The 21,549-nt window shown below is 54.6% G+C and overlaps 1 pseudogene; it reads left to right on the top strand.

Moving 5' to 3' along the window:
- Positions 1–21,549, top strand: part of LOC135877823 (voltage-dependent L-type calcium channel subunit alpha-1S-like) — a 94,232-nt pseudogene that overhangs the window by 22,299 nt on the left and 50,384 nt on the right.

The raw sequence follows: 21,549 nt of genomic DNA, 5'->3' as shown, positions 1-21,549 counted from the left end.
GGGCAGCTGGGGGGACTGGCCGCAGTGGGGGTGAGGGACCCAGCTGGGGGGACTGGCCAGAGTGGGGGTGTGGGGCTCAGATGTCATATTCAACTGTACTTAATAAAGAGGGACAAGATCACGGTGGAATCACGGAGGGGGCCGGGCTCAGGAGGAAGACAGAGGCTACTTCTGGGGGGATTCTGCACCAAAATTTTAAAAATTCTGTGCCAAAATTTTAAAAATTCTGCATATTTTATTTGTCAAAATGACACAATATAATCACTTTAGTTTCAATTATTTTGGTAATTTGGTAATTTATTTCAAAATACCTGTCAACAAGTATGTCAACAAAATACAGACAACAGCAAAAAAGATTCTCCCAGGAGTAGAGAATTAAAGAAACCCCTATGATGACCCAGTTCCAGTTGAGGGGTGCTGGAAGGAGTTGTGTGGGGCCCCCCCAGAGCCCAGACACCTGCACTCCCATCAGGGCCGGCTCTAGTATTGCCAGCAGCGGAGGTGAGCTAGGGTGGCTGGGGCACATTTTTAGGGGCGGCATTCTGGCGCCGGCCATGCCGCCCCTAAAAATGTGCTGCCCCAAGCACCAGCTTGTTTTGCTGGTGCCTAGAGCTGGCCCTGACTCCCATCCCCCCAGAGCTGAGCCACACTGCACCCCCTGGCCCAGACACCAGCACTGCCTCCCCGCAGAGCCCAGCCGCAGGGCACTCCCTGCCCAGAGACCAACACCCCCTCCCCCCAGAGCCCAGTCGCGGGGCAGCCCCCGGCACAGACACCAGCACCCCCAGAGCCTTTACTCCCCCCAGCTTCTTTACTGTCCCACCGGGGGACATGGTGTGGTGCAGCCCTGTCCTTCCTCAGCCTTTGCCAGAGCTGGCTGCTTCTCCAAGGCCCTCTCCGTCCCTGGGAGAATGAGCATCAAAGTGCTCCACTCTGCAGAGTCCAGCGGCCCCTAGTGGCAGTTAGAAATTCTGCAGTGGCAACAGGGAATTCTGCAAAATTTTGCATTGTGTGGCGGCGCAGAATTCCCCCAAGGAGTAAGAGGCTGTGCGTGAGCAGGAGCAGCAGGTGTGGAGGTGACCTGGGAGTTGGCTGTGGAAGGAATGCTAGCTGGGTACAGAGTTATTGGGAGGCTATGGATGCAAATCACATGCAGACCAGCAAGCCACTTAGTGAGAGAGTGGGGGGCTTCTCTCAAAGAGTATTAAACTGGTTTGCTCCGTTTTCCCTCTTAACAACAGGGGATATGTGAATTAGAGATTCTCACCCAATAGCAGTATTGCCAACCTCAAGAGATCAAGAATCATAGAAGATCAGGGTTGGAGGAGACCTCAGAAGGTCATCTAGTCCAACCCCCTGCTCAAAGCAGGACCATGACTCACATCCTCTAAAATCATGTGATTGGCCCCACAACCAGTGAGATTTTTTTTTAAAAATCATCAAACTTTGTTTTTCAATCTGTCTTTTGCCTTTCGAACTCTCCTCTGCTTGTGTGTGTGTGTGTGTGTGTGTGTGTGTGAGAGAGAGAGAGAGAGAGAGAGAGAGAGAGAGAGAGAGAGAGAGAGATAATGTCCGGTTAACAAGTCAACCTTTAATAAACACGTGCCTCTCTCTGGCTGCTTGAATGGAAGCTGCAAGTAGACAGAGATGCAGAAGATGTATTTGGGCTAGTCCTCAGTACCAAGAGATTCATTTCAATATAATAATCGTACTTCTGGTAATGGTATCTCCTTATGAGGATGGAGCCCCTCAAAAGTATCCATTCCAAAAGGGAGAGCTACCGTAGAGGGAAGGCATCCACGCTGGTTGGAAAAAGGGGAGGATGTATGGGAAGTTCTTGTACACAGGTATAACCCTAAGTACTCAGTGGAGAGCTCTGTCGTGTGACAAAGTTACAATATGATAGAAAAACCTAATTCACACACATTTAGAAATAGACTGAACAAGGCCTATAACATGGAGCCGGCAAATGAGCAATGAACAGCTGAGAAACACAAAGCATACTCTCTGTGCAGCACGTTTTCCAACGATTTTTGAATAATGAGGTGAGCTGTAAAGATCTTGACACGTAAGAAGATCTTTACAACAGCAAGCCCCTTTCAGAGCTTTCCTTAGCTCAGTGCAGTAGTTACAGTCATAATCCCTGAATATGATTTTTTTAAAAAAATAATCAATTCAGTCACATTCAAAGCATTTCGACAATAATTTAAACCGTCTTCTGTTGTTGTATAATTTTGATAACTACATACATATGTACATGATCCAGTAATTACAATGAATAATTTGGTTTTTAATTAATAATTGTCCAAATAACTAAAAATAAATCATATTTTATTTTAAATAGTCTCTTTCGCAGCCTCCCCATCCCCCCATCAGTTCAGGCCCCCCATCAGTCCCCAACCCCTCAATCCAGCCCCCAGAGCCTCACCTCTGCTCCTCCTAGGTTTCCTCACCCCCCTTTCCCAGGCCTGGGGGTTGTAGTGGGGTCCCCTCTCATCTCCCCTTTCCCAGGCTGGGGGGTTAGGGATGGCTCCCTCTGTCCCTTTCCAGGCCAGGTGCTGGAGGGGAAAAGAGCAGAGGTCCTGCCCTGTCCATGTTTTTCACAGGCTGGGAGGAGGGAACGGAGCCAGTGCTGGCTCTGCCAGCTTCCAGCAGGACCAAACTTCGCAAGGGGGCTGTAGCTTCTTGCGTCAATGCCAGACAGGCTCCAGACCCCCCTGAAATCCGGTCACCCACTATAAAATCAGAAGCATTGGCAATACTGCAATAAACAAGCTGCACTTTGCTGCATGATTGCTGTGGGGGGTCCCAGGGCTGCTGGGTCGTCCCCCCTCACTAGGCATCACTGGTCTGTTACCCACCTCACTCCTGGTTCCCTCCTGCCCTTTGTCTCTCATAGGAGAAGATAGAGTACGTCTTCCTGATCATCTTTACCATTGAAGCCACACTCAAGATCATCGCCTATGGGTTTCTACTTCACACGGACGCCTACCTCCGAAACGGCTGGAACGTGCTGGACTTCGCCATTGTCTCTTTGGGGTAAAGGAGAGCTGGTTTGGCGGGGTGGGCAGAAGGTTTCTTAGAAAATGTCCTGTTTGTTCTTTGTTTGTTGTTGTGAGACCACGGTAGGGAGAGCGTGATCAGGCCCGACACCTAGAGTTGGAGCCAAAGCTCACTGAAGCCGGTGGGAGCGTTTCTAGTGACTCCCCTTGGCGGAGGCTCACTTGCCTTTTCCCACACGGCGCCCCTCTGCCTGTGATGACTCCCCTGAGCTCACCCGCACGCCCTCTCCACTTTTAAGTCCTCCTTCGAGACCTACAGGTTCTGCACACGGGCTGGCTTTAAATCAGAGCTGGGAGAATAACCGATCTTTCGATTCACTGGCCATGCCGAAAAACAGAAAAAAGCCGCACTGAACCGGTCTGAGATGAGGTTATGGTTTAGCTGTGCTGGCAGGAGCTGTGGTGTGAACTTCCCCGGTCCGGCCTGTACAGGGTGAGATTGACTTTCCTTGCTTGGATTTTTTTTTTTTTACTGTCTCCTTCCCCCCTTTCCCTCCCCCTTCATGTTCCTTCTCTCGCCCCCCTCCTCCCCTTTCCCCTCTCTTCCCTGTCCCACTCCCTTCCTCACCCGCTCTGGCAGGCTGGTCACAGTGGTTGTGGAGCAGATCAACGTGATGCAGGGCATACCGCCGTCGGGGAAGGGCGGCTTTGACGTCAAAGCCCTGCGAGCCTTCCGCGTGCTGAGACCCCTGCGCCTGGTGTCCGGAGTGCCAAGTGGGTGAAAGCTGCCCGGACGGCAGGCGGCTCGCTGGCGGGAGGCTAGGGTCACAGCAGCTGCAGTAGGCTTCCCCTTCGCACGGGTCTGTGGCCAGCCCCCAGCTGGGCCTCAGCGGAATTCCAACCGATCAGCAAAGTCTAGATCAGGGGTGGCCAACCTGAGCCTGAGAAGGAGCCAGTAGTGACCAGTGTACATTGCCAAAGAGCCACAGTAATACGTCAGCAGCCCCCAATCAGCTCCCTCCCCCCCCGCATCCCAGAGCCTCCCACCCTCCGACAGCCCCGCCGATCAGCACCTCCCCCTTCCTCCCCGCACCTCCCGATCAGCTGTTTCGTGGCGTGCAGGAGGCTCTGGGGGCAGGGCCAGCTCCAGGGTTTTGGCCGCCCCAAGCAGCCAAACAACAACAAAAAAAAGCCGCGATTGCGATCTGCGGCGGCAATTTGGCGGGAGGTCCTTCACTCCGAGCCGGAGTGAGGGACCGTCCGCCGAATTGCCGCCGAATAGCTGGACGTGCTGCCCCTCTCCGGAGTGGCCGCCCCAAGCACCTGCTTGACAAGCTGGTGCCTGGAGCTGGCCCTGTCTGGGGGGGAGGGGGAAGAGCGAGGGCACGGCAGGCTCAGGGGAGGGGGCAGGAAGGGGTGGAGTGGGGGCAGGGCCTATGGCAGAGCCAGGGGTTGAGCAGTGAGCACCCCCCGGCACATTGGAAAGTTGGTGCCCGTAGCCCCAGCCCCGGAGTCGGTGCCTATACAAGGAGCTGCATGTTAATTTCTGAAGAGCCGCATGTGGCTCCGGAGCCACAGGTTGGCCACCCCTGATCTAGATAGTCCCAGTGCTAGTGCCCCTCGTGGAGACATAACCCACCAAGACCCAGCATGCGCCAATCCCACCATAGCCTGTTGTGAAAGGAGCTGGTGGGGGTCACCCCAGTGTCTAGGAGCCAGATGCCCCCATCCTGAGACCATCTCCCAAGGAGATGGACTGCGGGGACTCAGCCTTCCCCGATCCCTCTGGCGCAGTGTGAGGGGGCCTGGAGCTGCTGCTGCCAGTAATGGGATTGAGAGATTTCAGTCACCAGGGCTTTCCTTCTCACACACCCCCCTCCTGGGACATGTAGGGACACATGCTGGGGAGGAAGGATGGCCTAGTGGTTGACACCAGTGAGAGCTGGGCCCAGGTCCCTCCCTCTCTTCCCTGCCATGTGCTGCAGTGGCGAAGCGGTTCAATGTGTCTGTGAGACGCCGTGCTGCCAGTTAGGAGGGGAGGGGGTGTGACCTGTTACCCTTCTCTCTCTCTCTCTCGGCTGCAGGCCTGCAGGTGGTTCTGAACTCCATCATCAAGGCCATGGTGCCCCTGCTCCACATCGCCCTGCTGGTCCTCTTCATGATCATCATCTACGCCATCGTCGGGCAGGAGCTGTTCAAGGGAAAGTTGCACAAGACCTGCTACTACATCGGGACAGGTCTGGAACGTGGGCGACCCTCCCACCAGCCGGGGGGCCATGCCATAACCCTCCCAGCCACACCATATCGCCATATAACCATATGACGTGGCTGGGAGGTGTATGCCATATCTGAGGGCGTTGTATGACTACATGGCATGGCGGGGAGGTGTATGGCATGGCTGGGAGGTGTATGGCATGGCTGGGAGGTGTATGGCATGGTTGGGGGCATTATAAGGCTATATGGCATGACTGAGAGGTGTATGGCATGGCTGGGGGCGTTATATGGCTGTATGGCATGGCTGGGAAGTGTATGGCATGGTTGGGGGCATTATATGGCTATATGGTGTGGCTGGGAGGGTTATGGCATGGCTGGGGGCGTTATATGGCTATATGGTATGGCTGGGAGGGTTATGGCATGGCTGGGGGCATTATATGGCTATATGGCATGGCTGGGAGGTGTATGGCATGGCTGGGGGTGTTATATGGCTATATGGCATGGCTGAGAGGGTTATGGCATGGCTGGGGGCGTTATATGGCTATATGGTGTGGCTAGGAGGTATATTGCACTGCACCAGAGCCCTCCTCTGGGTGGGGCCGGGGGCTAAGGCACAAGCAGCAGCAGGAGTGTAGTTGTCCTTCTCCTCTGCTCAGCCTGACTTCTGTGCTTCGGTTTCACCCTCAGATATCATTGCCAAAGGGGAAATGGAGAAGCCATCCCCGTGCACCACCACCGGCCACGGGTATCACTGCACCCTCAATGGCACTGAGTGCAGGAGTGGGTGGCCAGGGCCCAACGACGGCATCACTCATTTTGATAATTTTGGCTTCGCCATGCTGACCGTGTACCAGTGCATCACCATGGAGGGATGGACGGAAGTTCTCTACTGGGTAGGTGCAGGCCTGAGCCCGCTGGCTGCGAGGGAGGAGACGCCGGCACGCTCTTTGAACAAGAACATGGTACTAAGCGGGTTGGGCTGGCCAGGCTTCCCAAAGGGTGGGAATCCTTCCGGGGCAGCGAGCCCCGCAGACTCTGCAGCTACTGGATGATGTATCCACTGAGCAATGAGCTCCCAGGGAGAAGGTGGCACCCGCCAGTGCAGCAGAGTGTTTGAACCCTGCCTAGCCAAGAGAGTCCCTGTCCAAGTACCGCTGAGACTCTCAAACGAACCCCACCCTTGCCTTAAAAGACAGGAGCCTGGTGGGAGCGAGTCCTCGGACGGCTCCTCAGCTCTGGAGCTCAGGTATAAGCGACCATAAACTTGCCCTCCAAGCCACGAAGAATGGTAGGGGAAGAAGGATGGTGTGACGGCTCAGGGACAGGCTGGGAATTGCAGAGCTGAGTTCCAGTCCCGCCTCTGCCTCTGGAAAGCGCTTGGTGTGTTACCCTTCTGGGTATCCTTTGTTCCCAGGAGTGTGGGCTGAGGGCAGCTTGAGACACAGTGTCTGATGCTGGGCCAGTGTCTGATATTGTATCTGGTGGCTTTTAATAATAACACCACCTAGCTCTTATACAGTGCTTTTCACCATTAGATCTTAAAGCATTTCACCGTCGTTAACCCCCCTGCCCCACAACCCCCCCCGGGAGGCAGGCAGGACAGTGCTATTATCGCCATTGCACAGATGGGGAGCTGAGGCCCAGAGGCTAAGTGACTTGCTCAAGGTCACACGAGGAGTCTGTGGCAGAGTAGGGAGTTGGGTCTTCAAAGCCTTAAACTAGTGCCCTAACCACTGGGTTCCTGAGAGGAAGGCTGGTCAATGAGTAGGGACAAGTCTGAAACCTGGGAGACCCAGGTTCAATTCCCTGCTCTGCCACAGACTCCCATTGTGACCGTGGGCAAGTCTGTTAGTCGTTCTGTCTCAGTTCCCCATGCGTAAAGACTGTGAGATGCTCAGCTACTCCAGTAATGGGCTTACCTGAGCCCGGTGGATTTGGTTCTCCCCTGGATCTTCATCTGCCTCTGTCCTGCTCAGGTGAACGATGCCATCAGGAACGAGTGGCCCTGGATCTATTTCGTCAGCCTCATTCTGCTGGGCTCTTTCTTCGTTCTCAACCTGGTGCTGGGCGTGCTCAGCGGGTAAGGCGTGTGGGCTGCATGGTGCTGCTCTCCTTTCTCTCTGTCCCAGCAGGGGTCTGCCCCTAGGGAGGGGCCGGGCCGGGCCCTTATTGAGTTTGGGGATATGAACAGAAAGTCTGAAGGGGGTTTTTAACCTTTTTCTTCCCTTTTCTTCTTCCCTTCTTCCTTGGTACCTTGGCTACCAAGTCTATCAAGCCTTGTCTTCCCTTTTCTCTTGGAGAACTCTTTGGATGACTCAGGAATGTGGAGCAGGGGCGCTCTCAGCCCTTAATTGAAGGGACAGGATGGCAGAATTCTTAACACAGAGAGCTTTTCTCCCCAGCCTTAACAAAACCAGACAATGAACACATTGTAATTACTCAGTTGTATTGTGGTAGCACCTAGCAGCCCCCATCCTGGCCCAGGACCCCATGGTGCTAGGTGCTGTGCAAACACAGAACAAAAAGACAGTCCCTGCCCCAATAGCAGTTTTAAATAGTCCCTGTAAAATTCCCTTCCCTTCTCAGTTAACCAGGTGTCACTTCCTTGGTCCCTGCAGTGTCACAATCTTACTAATCCTCGAGTCTTCCAGCGTAGCCAAGACATGAATTAAAGCAAACGGGTAAAATACCACTGAAAACAAGCCGTCCTTTCCAGGCCTGCTTTATCCCTCAGAAGGGAGCAAAAAAAGGCCAAGCCCGATGTTTTTCCCCCTTGACAGGTCACCTTTATTATGGAGAGTGTGGGAAAGTGGGCACAGCTGGCAATCTCTCTGTACCCTCCAGCTGTGTGAGCTTCCCCTTTAGCTCTGACACTCTGTTATGATTTCCTCAAGGCTTTCCAGTATCGGATACTCCTGTGTGCCTCAACAGCAGCAGTGGGGACAGCCATTAGTGCTTCTAATGTTAACCTGCCCTCTTTACAATCTAGCTGTAGTAGTTGGTTCTGTGGTGTCCTGTGGCAAGGAGTTCCACAGGATGATAAAAAAATGAGGAATAAGGAAGCATTTCCTGTTATTAGGTCTGTATTCCTCCCCCCGCAATTTTGTATTATATAACAAAGGTAAAAGGCAGGACTGATCCATTCTCAGTCTTCAGTTGAGTTAAAGGAGTAATTCCACCAGCTGGCAGCAGTAGTAGGCTCTTGTCCTCTCTGGGGACTAGCCACTAGAATAGGATGTGGCACACACTTGATGAGTGTGTCCCATGAGCAAGGTCTGGATTGAAGCTGCCCGCAGAGCCCCCTCTCCATTGGCCTCATGCCAACCGTCTGGGTTTGTTCCAGGGAGTTCACCAAGGAGCGTGAGAAGGCCAAGTCACGGGGCACGTTCCAGAAGCTGCGGGAGAAGCAGAAGCTGGAGGAGGATCTGAAGGGCTACATGGACTGGATCACCCATGCCGAAGTCATGGACAGCCACCGGGCCAGGGGAGAAGGTACCATCCTCACCTGGGCAAAGCCAGGCAGGACATGCCCAGGCCTGGCTTCCCTCTCGCTTCTGGAGAATGGTTAAATCCTCCACCGGGGGGGGGAGCGGGGGTGTCTGTGGGATGAGCGGGGTGGGAGGCCGGGGGAAGGTGTGCACTTGCTCCTAGTTTACTCATTGAGGGAGGCTGCCCCTCCCTTGACATTATCCAGGTTCAAGGATTAGAAGCTGCTTCAGACCTGCCAGAGATGAAGAGTTTTTGGAGAGGAAAGACAGTCTTATGGCATAGGACAGGCCAAGGCCTTGGGAAGCCCGTAGGCTGTTCCTGGCTCTTTTGCGTTCACCGCACATCTACCAATGTGATATATGCCATCATGTGCCAGCAATGCCCCTCTGCCATGTACATTGGCCAAACCGGACAGTCTCTACGCAAAAGAATTAATGGACACAAATCTGACATCAGGAATCATAATACTCAAAAACCAGTGGGAGAACACTTTAACCTGTCTGGCCATTCTATGACAGACCTGCGGGTGGCTATCTTAAAACAGAAAAACTTCAAAAACAGACTCCAAGGAGAGACTGCTGAGCTGGAATTGATATGCAAACTAGACACAATCAACACAGGATTAAATAAAGACTGGGAATGGCTGAGCCATTACAAACATTGAATCTATCTCCCCTTGTAAGTATTTTCACACTTGCTTCTTATCAAACTGTCTGTACTGAGCCACCTTGATTATCACTTCAAAAGTTTTTTTTCTCTTACTTAATTGGCCTCTCAGAGTTGGTAAGACAACTCCCACCTGTTCATGCTCTGTGTATGTGTGTGTATATATATCTCCTCAATATATGTTTCACTCTATATGCATCCGAAGAAGTGGGTTGTAGCCCACGAAAGCTTATGCTCTAATAAATTTGTTAGTCTCTAAGGTGCCACAAGTACTCCTGTTCTTTTTGCGGATACAGACTAACACGGCTGCTACTCTGAAACCTGTCATTATGCAAGGCACTGCATTTAGCCGTATGGAGTGGAAATCCATCAACTTCATGAAAAAACTCGTACAGATACAGACAGACATCATCTTCCTTTCCAAATGCAAGCAGATGGACATCATACCAAAAGGACTAAAGGTAAAAAATCCATTACAATCTACATATCATACAGACTATGCTGAGAGACTGTGTCACACACTCTCAAAGAAACTGCGAAACCACCTGATCAGCATCCTATACAGCAAACAGGGAAAGATTAAGAATGAGCTCTCAAAACTGGATACTCTCATAAGAAACCAACCTTCCACACAAACTTCCTCATGGATAGACTTTACAAAAACTAGACAAGCCATTTACAAGACAAACTTTGCCTCTCTACAAAGGAAAAAGGACACTAAACTATCTAAACTGCTACATGCCACAAGGAGCCACAATAGTAGTTCCCTTAACCCACCCAGCAATATTGTTAATCTTTCCAGCTATACTCTTAGCCCAGCAGAAGAGTCTGTCCTATCTCGGGGCCTCTCCTTTTGTCCCTCCAGACCCACGAACATGATACAGTTCTGCGGTGACCTAGAATCCTACTTTCGACGTCTCCGACTCAAAGAATATTTCCAACATACCTCTGAACAGCATACTAACCCACAGAATCCCCCCTACCAGCACTACAAAAAAAGGATTCTGCGTGGACTCCTCCGGACGGTCAAAACAACAGACTGGATTTCTACATAGATTGCTTCCGTCAACGTGCAAAGGCTGAAATTGTGGAAAAGCAACATCACTTGCCCCATAACCTCAGCCATGCTGAACACAACACCATCTACAGCCTCAGAAACAACCCTGACATCATTATCAAAAAGGCTGACAAAGGAGGTGCTGTCGTCATCATGAATAAATTGGAATATGACCAAGAGGCTGCTAGACAGCTCTCTAACACCACATTCTACAGGCCATTATCCTCTGATCCCACTGAGGATTACCTAAAGAAACTACACCATCTGCTAAAAAAACTCCCCATCATCTCAGGCATTGGCACCCTAACATCAGGCTTGTCTGGTTATGTGGACTCTCTCCTCAGACCCTACGCTACCAGCACTCCTAGCTATCTTCGAGACACCACTGACTTCCTGAGGAAACTACAATCCATCGGTGATCTTCCAGAAAACACCATCCTGGCCACTATGGACGTAAAAGCCCTCTACACCAATATTCCACACAAAGATGGACTACAAGCTATCAGGAACAGTATCCCCGATAATGTCACAGCTAACCTGGTGGCTGAACTCTGTGACTTTGTCCTCACCCACAACTATTTCACATTTGGGGACAATGTATACCTTCAAGTCAGCGGCACTGCTATGGGTACCCGCATGGCCCCACAGTATGCCAACATTTTTATGGCTGACTTAGAACAACGCTTCCTTAGCTCTCGTCCCCTAACGCCCCTACTCTACTTGCGCTACATTGATGACATCTTCATCATCTGGACCAATGGAAAAGAAGCCCTTGAGGAATTCCACCATGATTTCAATAATTTCCATCCCACCATCAACCTCAGCCTAGATCAATCCACACAAGCGGTCCATTTCCTGGATACTACTGTGCTAATAAGCGATGGTCACATAAATACCACCCTATACCGGAAACCTACTGACCGCTACACTTACCTACATGCCTCTAGCTTCCATCCAGGACACACCACACGATCCATTGTCTACAGCCAAGCTCTAAGATATAACCGTATTTGCTCCAATCCCTCAGATAGAGACAAGCACCTACAAGATCTCTATCAAGCATTCTTAAAACTACAATACCCACCTGCTGAAGTGAAAAAACAGATTGACAGAGCCAGACGAGTACCCAGAAGTCACCTCCTACAAGACAGGGCCAACAAAGAAAATAACAGAACACCACTAGCTGTCACCTTCAGCCCCCAACTAAAACCTCTCCAGCGCATCATCAGAGATCTACAACCTATCCTGAAAGATGATCCTTTACTCTCACAGATCTTGGGAGACAGACCTGTCCTCGCTTACAGACAACCCCCCAACCTAAAGCAAATACTCACCAGCAACCACACATCACTGAACAAAAACACTGACCCAGGAACCTATCCTTGTAACAAAGCCCGATGCCAACTCTGTCCACATATCTATTCAAGTGACATCATCATAGGGCCTAATCACATCAGCCATACCATCAGGGGCTCGTTCACCTGCACATCTACCAATGTGATATATGCCATCATGTGCCAGCAATGCCCCTCTGCCATGTACATTGGCCAAACCGGACAGTCTCTACGCAAAAGAATTAATGGACACAAATCTGACATCAGGAATCATAATACTCAAAAACCAGTGGGAGAACACTTTAACCTGTCTGGCCATTCTATGACAGACCTGCGGGTGGCTATCTTAAAACAGAAAAACTTCAAAAACAGACTCCAACGAGAGACTGCTGGGCTGGAATTGATATGCAAACTAGACACAATCAACACAGGATTAAATAAAGACTGGGAATGGCTGAGCCATTACAAACATTGAATCTATCTCCCCTTGTAAGTATTTTCACACTTGCTTCTTATCAAACTGTCTGTACTGAGCCATCTTGATTATCACTTCAAAAGTTTTTTTTCTCTTACTTAATTGGCCTCTCAGAGTTGGTAAGACAACTCCCACCTGTTCGTGCTCTGTGTATGTGTGTGTATATATATCTCCTCAATATATGTTTCACTCTATATGCATCCGAAGAAGTGGGTTGTAGCCCACGAAAGCTTATGCTCTAATAAATTTGTTAGTCTCTAAGGTGCCACAAGTACTCCTGTTCTTTTTGCGGATACAGACTAACACGGCTGCTACTCTGATACCCTTAGAGTTCCCCTTCCCTCCCTGGTGGGAATCCATTGCCGACGTCCCCATGTGTCTGTTGAGGGGGTCCCCAGCTCACTGAAGATCTCTCTCTTTCATAGGGATGCTGCCATCAGAGGAAGGGGGTTCAGAGACCGAGAGCCTGTATGAAATTGAGGGCATGAACAAATGGATTCTCTTCTTGTGAGTACACACACACACACACACACACACACACACACACACAGAGTCTCTCTCCTGCCTGATCCTGACTCTCCTGCTCTTGGAATCAATCCTGTTGTAAGAGCCCCTATCGGAAGAGCTGGTAGTTTTGTTGGGGGGGGGGGGGGAGATACACCATGTTCAGTGCAGCCCACGCAAAGGTGGATTTTGCTATGTCCGGCTCTGGAAAAAGGCTAGTTCAGGTGGTATCCCGCCTCTTCTTTTGGGGGACCATGCGTCAAGCTCCTCTCCACTATCCCTCCTCCTACCCAGCACACCCCAGGGCTCCGGGAACTGCATGAGTGGTGTCAGAAAATCCAAGGTCATTCCGACCGATGAACAGGTGAGGCCAGCGCACTCTTTAAGGGGCAGTGTCCTCTCCAGAGCATGCACAGGACCGGCCGCTATGCGGAAGGGAAGGCATCTCATGGATCCTGCGCTGGGTGAGCAGCCTGGACACCTGGGTTCTATTCCTTGGGCAAGTGCCTTAGTTTCACCATCTGTAAAATAGGGATAAATGAAGCACACTTCCCCAGGGCTTTGAAACAAGTTGTTCATTAACACACCAGCGTCTCCTTTGTTACCCTGGTGCATCCCCATTTGGCGTCGTGGTGATTGAGTGGGGACTTTGACCCCGTGCTGGTAATAGTTTGGGATGGAGGAAAGGTGGTAGAGAGGGGCAAAGCGGTATCCCTGCCTGCAGAACCCCTCTCCTATGCGTTTGCTTGGGTCCCTAGCAGGGCCGGCTCCAGGCACCAGGCAACCAAGCTGGTGCTTGGGGCGGCACCTGGAGGGGGGGCGGCGCGGCGCTCGGGCCGCCGGGGAGAGCGGGGCCACAGCCGGGCTCGCCGCCCTCCCCCCGGCGCTCTGGCCGCCCTCCCCCCCCCCCCGCGCCCTCTCCCCCCGGCTGCCGGGGGGAGAGCGGCGAGCCTGGCCCTCTCGCCGCCCTGCCCCCGGCGCTCTGGCCGCCGGGGCTCGCCACCCTGCCCCCGCCGGGGCTCGCCGCCCTGCCCCCGGCGCTCTGGCCACCGGGGGGAGAGCCGAGCCCCAGCCGGGGCTCGCCGCCCTCTCGCCGCCCTGCCCCCGGTGCTCTGGCCGCCGGGGGGAGAGCCGAGCCCCCGCCGGGGCTCGCCGCCCTCTCGCCGCCCTGCCCCCGGCGCTCTGGCCGCCGGGGGGAGAGCCGAGCCCCCGCCGGGGCTCGCCGTCCTCCTCCCAGGGCTCCGGCCGCCCTCCCCTCCGGCGCCCTCCCCCCGGCCGCCGGGGGGAGAGCGGAGCCACCCTCGCCCCGGGGCTCCGGCCGCCCTCCCCCCGGCAGGAGAGCGGAGCCCCCGCCGGGGCTCGCCGCCCCCCCCGGGCTCCCCCCCCCCCTCCCCCGTGGAGGGGGGGGGCGGCCGGAGGCTTTTTTGCCTGGGGCGGCAAAAAAGCCAGAGCCGGCCCTGGTCCCTAGGAGCTGGTGGGCAGGGCGCTTTGCAATGACTCTGCCCTCTGGGGCTGGGTGCTGGGGGGGCAGGGAGCCCTGAAGTCACCCCTCTTGGTCCATCTCTCTAGCCGGCAGTGGAGGCGATGGAACCGCCTGTTCCGCAGGAAGTGCCGCGAGGTGGTGAAGTCCAAGTTTTTCTATTGGCTGGTGATCCTGCTCATCTCGCTGAACACCCTGTCAATCGCCTCCGAGCATCACTGGCAGCCCGAGCGGCTGACCCGTGTGCAAGGTGAGCAGGGCGGCCCGGGGCTGGGGATCCGCTGCCGGTTCAGTGCATCCACGGGCGGGCGTGCGCACACGCCTGCCCACACGTGAACACCCACATAGACACCCACACACACCAACGCACATACGTGCATGCGCCTGCGCACCACACACACACGCAAAAGTGCACGCACACCCCCGTGCCTGTGTGCACATGTAGTTTCCTCACGGTCTTGTGTTTCCCCTCCTGCGCACAGACCCACCTCTTGCTGGGGTGGGGAAGGGAGCGTTCTGCTGCCGCTGCTCAGGGCTAGGAGCTGGGCAGGTAAATGTGAGTCAGGCTCCTCTTCCTCCCTGCTGCGCTGCCCCAGGATCGTAGGCTGGGGGAGAAGGAGGCAGCAGGGGGTGTAGTGAGAGGGCGGAGGAGGATGTGGTCTCATGAGCAGCTGCTAGTGGCCATCGGGGGATCTGCCGCCTCAGTCCAGAGCGCTGACTGGCTGGGTTCGCTGCTTGCAGACAGCGCCAACCGGGTGCTGCTGGCGCTCTTTGCGGCCGAGATGCTGCTGAAGATGTACGCGCTGGGCCTGCGCCAGTACTTCATGTCCCTCTTCAACCGCTTCGACTGCTTCGTGGTGTGCGTCGGCATCCTGGAGATTATCCTGGTGGAGATCAACGTCATGTCACCCCTGGGCATCTCCGTCCTGCGGTGCATTCGCCTGCTGAGGATCTTCAAGATAACCAGGTGGGGGCACCTCTCCCCAGGGCCTGGGGTCAGGCAGTACGGGCAGGGGGGCTTGCACTGGGAGGCTGAGCTGTCCTTACCCCTTCTGAGGCCTCAGGCATGACTACAACTATGAGCTGCCAGAGGCTGAGGAAGGGGAACTGGTGAGTTCTCTGGCCTCTGTGTGGCCAGGGTCAGGATACCTAGTGTCTGTTTACAACTCTGGGAGGGGAGTGGGGTCTAGTGGTTATAGCAAGGGCTTAGGAGTCAGGACTCCTGGGTTCTATCCCAGCCACAAGAGGGGGGTGGGGTCTAGTGGTTAGAGCAGGGAGGCTGGGAGTCAGGACTCCTGGGTTCTGTTCCCAGCTCTGGGAGGGGAGTGGGGTCTAGTGGGTCAAAGCAGGGGGCGGGGAGCCAGGACTCCTGGGTTCTCTCCCTGGCTCTGGGAGGGGAGGGGAGGGGGGTCTAGTGGATCAAAACAGGGGGCGGGGAGCCAGGACTCCTGGGTTCTCTCCCTGGCTCTGGGAGGGGAGGGGGGTCTAGTGGATCAGAGCAGGGGAGGTGGGGGGCTGGGACACAGAACTCTGGGGCTCTAATCTGACACTGACTCACCGCTATCAGCCCCCAGCTGATCAGGCTGTCTTGTGAGTGGTGGGGCAAACCACACTCTGAGTAGTTACCTACGGCCCTGCTGGAAGGAGGTCGTGGAGAGTGCAGGGTCTGAGCCCTCCTGCCACGAGACAAACCAGCAGCTCAGCCTGTCCTTTGGGACCCAGTGAGGCTCCTCACAGCTACCTGGAGCAGGAGCAGGAGCCCGCTCTGCCAGAGGGGTCCCGGAGACACAACAGAGCTGGGAGCTGAGAATGCCACAGGATTCATGAACCTCACTTCCCTAGGTTGGGATATTTGGTGGCAATAATGAAAATGGGGGGAAGCTGGGCATGGGGTTCACCTGGCTCCCCAGATCTATCTAGGTAGGTACTTATCTGCCCTCATCACCATAACATCAGAGCAACGGATTCCTCCTCACGCCCCCTGTGCGGCAGGGCAGCATCCTTATTCCTGTTTCATGCATGGGGAACGGAGGCACGGAGGGGCTAAGTGCCAGGCCCATGGTTGCACAAGACATCTGTGGCGAAGCCAGGAACTGAGTACTAGGATGTGTTTCCTAATGGAGAGCACACTTGAATGGGAATCAGGAGACCTGGCTTCTACTCCCAGCTCTGCCACTGGCCTGCTGGGGGACCTGGGGCAAGGCATGTCCCTGCCCAGTGCCTCAGTTTCCCCACTTGTGAGATGGGGACAAGGAATCTGGCCTCCTTTGCAAAGCACTTTGAGATCTACTGATGAAAAACTCCACAGAAGAGCTAGGCATTATTCTTATCATCTCCTGTCTAACACCTGGTCCCAGGACCACACGGGAGACATTTGGCCAAGCGGAGATGAGATGATGGAGTGTCCCCCTCGAACTGAGCAGGGCATTCCCCTCATCACCCTGCCCCCCATTTCTGCTTGTGCGCCCCAGCGGCGCCCCTCGACGTAAGCAGCCTGTGTGCCTCTCCTCACGCTAGGTACTGGACCTCTCTGAGCAACCTGGTGGCATCCCTGCTAAACTCGGTCCGCTCCATCGCCTCCCTGCTCCTCCTCCTCTTCCTCTTCATCATCATCTTCTCCCTGCTGGGGATGCAGCTCTTCGGCGGGAAGTTCGACTTTGAAGACATGGAGGTGCGGCGCAGCACCTTCGATAACTTCCCCCAGGCGCTCATCAGTGTCTTCCAGGTACGGGGCATGGGGTGCAGCGGGCATCAATCCCACTGGTCTAACGCATAGAGGAGGGGCTGAAATCAGGATACCTGGGTTCTTTTTTGGGCTCTGGGGGACAGTGTGACTTAGTGGTTAGAGCAGGGAACAAGAAGTCAGGACTCCTGGGTTCTGTTCTTTCTGGTCCAGTGGAATGGTTCTACCTGACCTGTTCTTTCACTCACCCCGTCTCCCAGATCCTGACCGGAGAAGACTGGAATTCAATCATGTACAATGGGATCATGGCTTATAAAGGGCCCTCCTTCCCCGGTGTGCTGGTATGCATTTACTTCATCATCCTCTTTGTCTGCGGGAACTGTATCCTCTTTCTAGTCAGTTGGGGAGTAACAGCTGGGCATTTTCTTGTCTTATCCAGCACAGTCACATCTAGGTTCAAGTACACATCGGGGAAGGGCTATGGGGCTGGGTATGGTATGTTCAGACATCATAGTACCAGGAGTGAGGGAAATGGTGAAACAGGAGTGGGGGTTAAAAGGGATGAAAAAATCAGTTGGGTAGTTCTCTTGGTCTCATGGCTTTGGATCCCACTGCTAACACCAACAGAGATTCATGGTGACAGCCAAGAGGCAGCTGTCATGGGTACACAGAGGGCTCGTTGCTGAACCTGGGGTTCTCCCCAGCTGCCTGCGTACATTGCTTAGTGTCACCACACAGGCTCTCGCTAAGCCTGGGCCATGGAAGGGACTCATTCCTTACATATGAGCATGCTCCCTAAGCTCCTTAGCCCCATCCCCTCTCAGATATCCTGCTCAATGTCTTCCTGGCCATCGCTGTGGACAATCTGGCGGAGGCCGAGAGCCTGACGTCGGCCCAGAAAGCCAAAGCCGAGGAGAAGAAGCCGAGGAAAATGTCCAGGTCGGTGCTGCTCTCTGCTGCTTAAAAGCGGGAACCCCCAAGGGCCCAGGGCTTGCAAATCAATGTGGTCTTGGGCATCATCTCAGCAGCATTCATTGCGTCTCTGCCATGGCCTCACTCCTCACCTCTCCTTTTCGGTTCCCCCGTCCAGAAGTTACCCAGAGAAATCTGAGGAGGAAAAGCTCCTGCTGGCCAAGAAGCTGGAGCAGAAAGCCAAGGCTGAAGAAATCCCCACCACAGCCAAGGTCAGTGCCGCGACCCCTCTGAGCTCGTCTGAACAAATGTCTAGGGGAACTTTCCCCGGCAGTTGAGGAGTACGGTACCGAGCAGTAATGTCTTCCCATTATTTGTTCTGTCGTGCATGAAAGGTGGATGGCCATGTGGGGAGGGAGGGAGATTTCCCCAGGGCCCACGGAATGACTGGGGACAAAATCCTGAGCTTCAGCAGACGCATCTCCGGAGACTTGTAGCAAGACGTCCATTCTGTATGCCCTGTAGGCCTGGATCATTCCTCTGACGAGCGAGCCTGCTTTCCCTGCCCCCTCCCAAAATGCGTGGCGGGGGGACGGGGAGTGGGACTCAGTGGGTACAGGCCCAGGATCAAAGGTCCTGTATCAAAGGACTGTCTCGGTGGAGTTTCCACTCAAGATTTTTTTACACACACGTGTTCACAGACACACACACATGTAGGGCCCGTCAGAGGCCCTTGTCCAACTGGCCAATGATCCTGGCTCCCCTGCCTCGTGTTGTTTATTATTAATTATTTCTATTATGGTAGCGCCTAGGAGCAGTGGCAGATTAGCCACTGGGCCCGGGGCCCCAGCCAACTGGGGGGCCCCCGGAAAAAATCTGCTGGCGGCAGCGAAAGCCTGGAGCTGCAGCCACCAGGCGGGTGAGGCTGGAAAGCCCCCACGCACTGACCCTGTTCCGTGGCAGAAGTGTTGGGCAGGGGAAGCCCCCTCCACAGCAGCCAGACCCTGGTCCCACAGAGAAGCACGGGGGTGGCGGGTGAAGCCTCAGCATCCAGACCCTGGGACTGAAGGAGCTCTCACACCCTGCCGTGGCACGGGACAGAGCTTCTTGGTCTTGGGGCGCAGTGGGGGGGGGCAGAAAGGAGCAAAAGGGGTTGTGGGGCTGCAGTGGGGGGGCAGAATGAGGAGGACCCTGGGTGGAACGGGGCGGGCCCCAGGGGAAGGGGCAGAAAGGGGTGGGGCTGTGGGTGGGGCCACAGGCGGAAGGGGTGGGGAGGGGCCCCCCACTTGCTCTGGCCCAAGGCCCCAGGGAACCTTAATTCGCCTCTGCCTAGGAGCCTCCGTCGTGGGTCAGAGCCCCATTGTGCCAGGCACTGTACAAACACAGAACAAACAGATGGCTCCTGCCCCAATGGGAGATCGGGGGAGCTCTCCCTGCCTCTCGCCTGCAGCATTGTCCCTCTGGCCTGGGGAAGGCTGGCACGCAGAGCCCTGGCAGTGCCACGGGTGGTGTTTCCGGGATGCTCAGCTAGTTGCCTCTCTCTCTCCTTCTCAGTTAAAAGTGGACGAGTTTGAATCAAACGTGAATGAGATCAAAGATCCCTACCCTTCTGCTGACTTCCCAGGTAAGGCTCTGGCTTGATCCTTGCCTCCAGCCGGAGAGATTGAGGGAGCGATGGAAAGGGTTGGGGTGGCTTGCAGAGAGAAATCCCATTGGAGGGCTCTGGTCCCAAGGGTGCAGCTCAGCTAGTGGCTTATTACGATGCAGAAAGCCACATGGTTTGTTTCCAGCAGACGCCGAGCTGGAATAAACTCTGTGCAGTTCTCTGCAGCACTTTGTCTGTGTATGAGGGTAGGGGCGTGATCAGGGAGTTCTACCTCTCTCTGGGGAGGATACCAGACTCTGCACATGCCTCTTCCATTGCTTGTGGGGTGTTACTTGCCTCACTGACGGGTGAGTCCTGCTGGCCACTAGGGGGCGCACTAGGAGACATAAGATGGGGGACCCCCCCACACACACTGAGAACAATGGGAGCTGGGAGCTGGGTTTGGCCAGGAGGATTTGAAGTCAGGACGTCGGGGGATACCCCAGGGTTTTGTCCTATGGGTCTCTAATGGCAAGCAGCATCTTGCTCCACAGCGGGAGTGTGAGTACCTCCAGGGGCTGTGGGGTGTGAGGGGAGCCACAGCCCTTCATCTAACTGTGGTGGCCACAATCTCTCTGCCCAGCATAAAAGGAAACATGGCCAGATGTCAGGTTCCTGATCCCTGCATGGAGGGTCAGAGCTGTTCTGCTGACTCATCCTGCAGCTGGACCATGGGGGTCTCATCATCCCCAACTCCGGATGGTTAAGGAAACAATCCCTCATTGGCTGCCCAGGATGGAGAGGGGCCAAGTGATCCTTCTCTACCTCTAAGTTTCAGCTTCTGCTAAGGTTTTTTTTTTTTTTTTTTTTTGTCTGCTGCTAAGTGAATGACCCCAACATGCGAGCTCAATGTGACTGACTATGTTTCCCTCCCTCTGGCTGCTCCACAGGTGACGATGAGGAAGATGAGCCCGAAATCCCCCTGAGCCCTCGGCCACGCCCCCTGGCAGAGCTGCAGCTCAAGGAGAAAGCAGTACCCATGCCCGAAGCCAGTGCCTTCTTCATCTTCAGCCCAACCAACAAGTAGGTGCTGCTTCTCCTCCCATCTGTCAGAAACCCAGCAGTGATCAGCGAGGATAGAACCTGGAACCTCCCAACTGAGCTACAAAGTAACACCTTTAACTATAATGGGCTGTTACAGCCTCTGGAGCCAGCTGTGCCCACAAGCTGTCCCAGGGTAGAAGCATGCCGGGCACACAGAATGAGGGGTGCCACCCCCGAGACTCATGCAGGGATCTCCCCAGCTGCACCACTCCCCAAGCTCTAACCTGGGCTGACACTCAGCCCCTTGGAGCTGACAATGCTTTGACTGCCTGCCTCCCCTCTCTCCCTTCCCCAGGATCCGAGTGCTGTGCCACCGAATCGTCAACGCCACCTGGTTCACCAACTTCATCCTGCTCTTCATCCTGCTCAGCAGCGTCTCCCTGGCGGCTGAGGATCCCATCCGGCCTGTGTCCTTCAGGAACAAGGTTCCCAGGATGGGCTGTTGGGGAAAGCAGTTTGAGCCACCAGAAACGGGCAGCTTCAGGGGAGCTGCTTGCCAGGCTATTGCCTTGTGCCCAAGGAGAGTTTAGTGCAGGGGATGAGGAATCAGGAGTCCTTGGGTCTTTTCCTGGCTCTGGAAGGAAAACCTGTTCCAGGGCTGCAGCAGGGGATTCTGGGTTCTCATTCCTGGCCTGGCACTAACTTTACTTTGTGGCCCTGGGCAAGTCACTTCCTCTCTGTGCCTCACCATCCCAGTCTGTAGCAGAGGGATGATAAAGCTGCCCTGTGAGGTTACATTCGTTCCCCGCTGGGAGCTGCTCGGCCCCTGTGGTGCAGGGAGCGGTAGGGATGCCCGCAGAGCAGTCCATTGCCCTGTGAAGCACTCGGAGACCCCACAAGTGTGGATGGAGTTATTCATCAGAACTCCACGGCTGGAGATGGGCCATTGGGCAGGGTGCAGAGGTGGCACCAAGCATTCGTGCTCTCAGGCGCTCGGCTGGCTGGTTCTTGCTCACATGCTCAGGGTCCAACCGATCACCATATTTGGGGTCAGGAAGGAGTTTCCCCCCAAGTCACACCGGCTGGCATCTTGGGGCTGGCTGG

Source organism: Emys orbicularis, chromosome 4, assembly GCF_028017835.1.
Source record: "Emys orbicularis isolate rEmyOrb1 chromosome 4, rEmyOrb1.hap1, whole genome shotgun sequence".
NCBI classification, from domain to species: Eukaryota; Metazoa; Chordata; order Testudines; family Emydidae; genus Emys; species Emys orbicularis.
The sequence above is the reverse complement of the archived record's forward strand: the minus strand, read 5'-3'. Positions and strand labels throughout refer to the sequence as shown.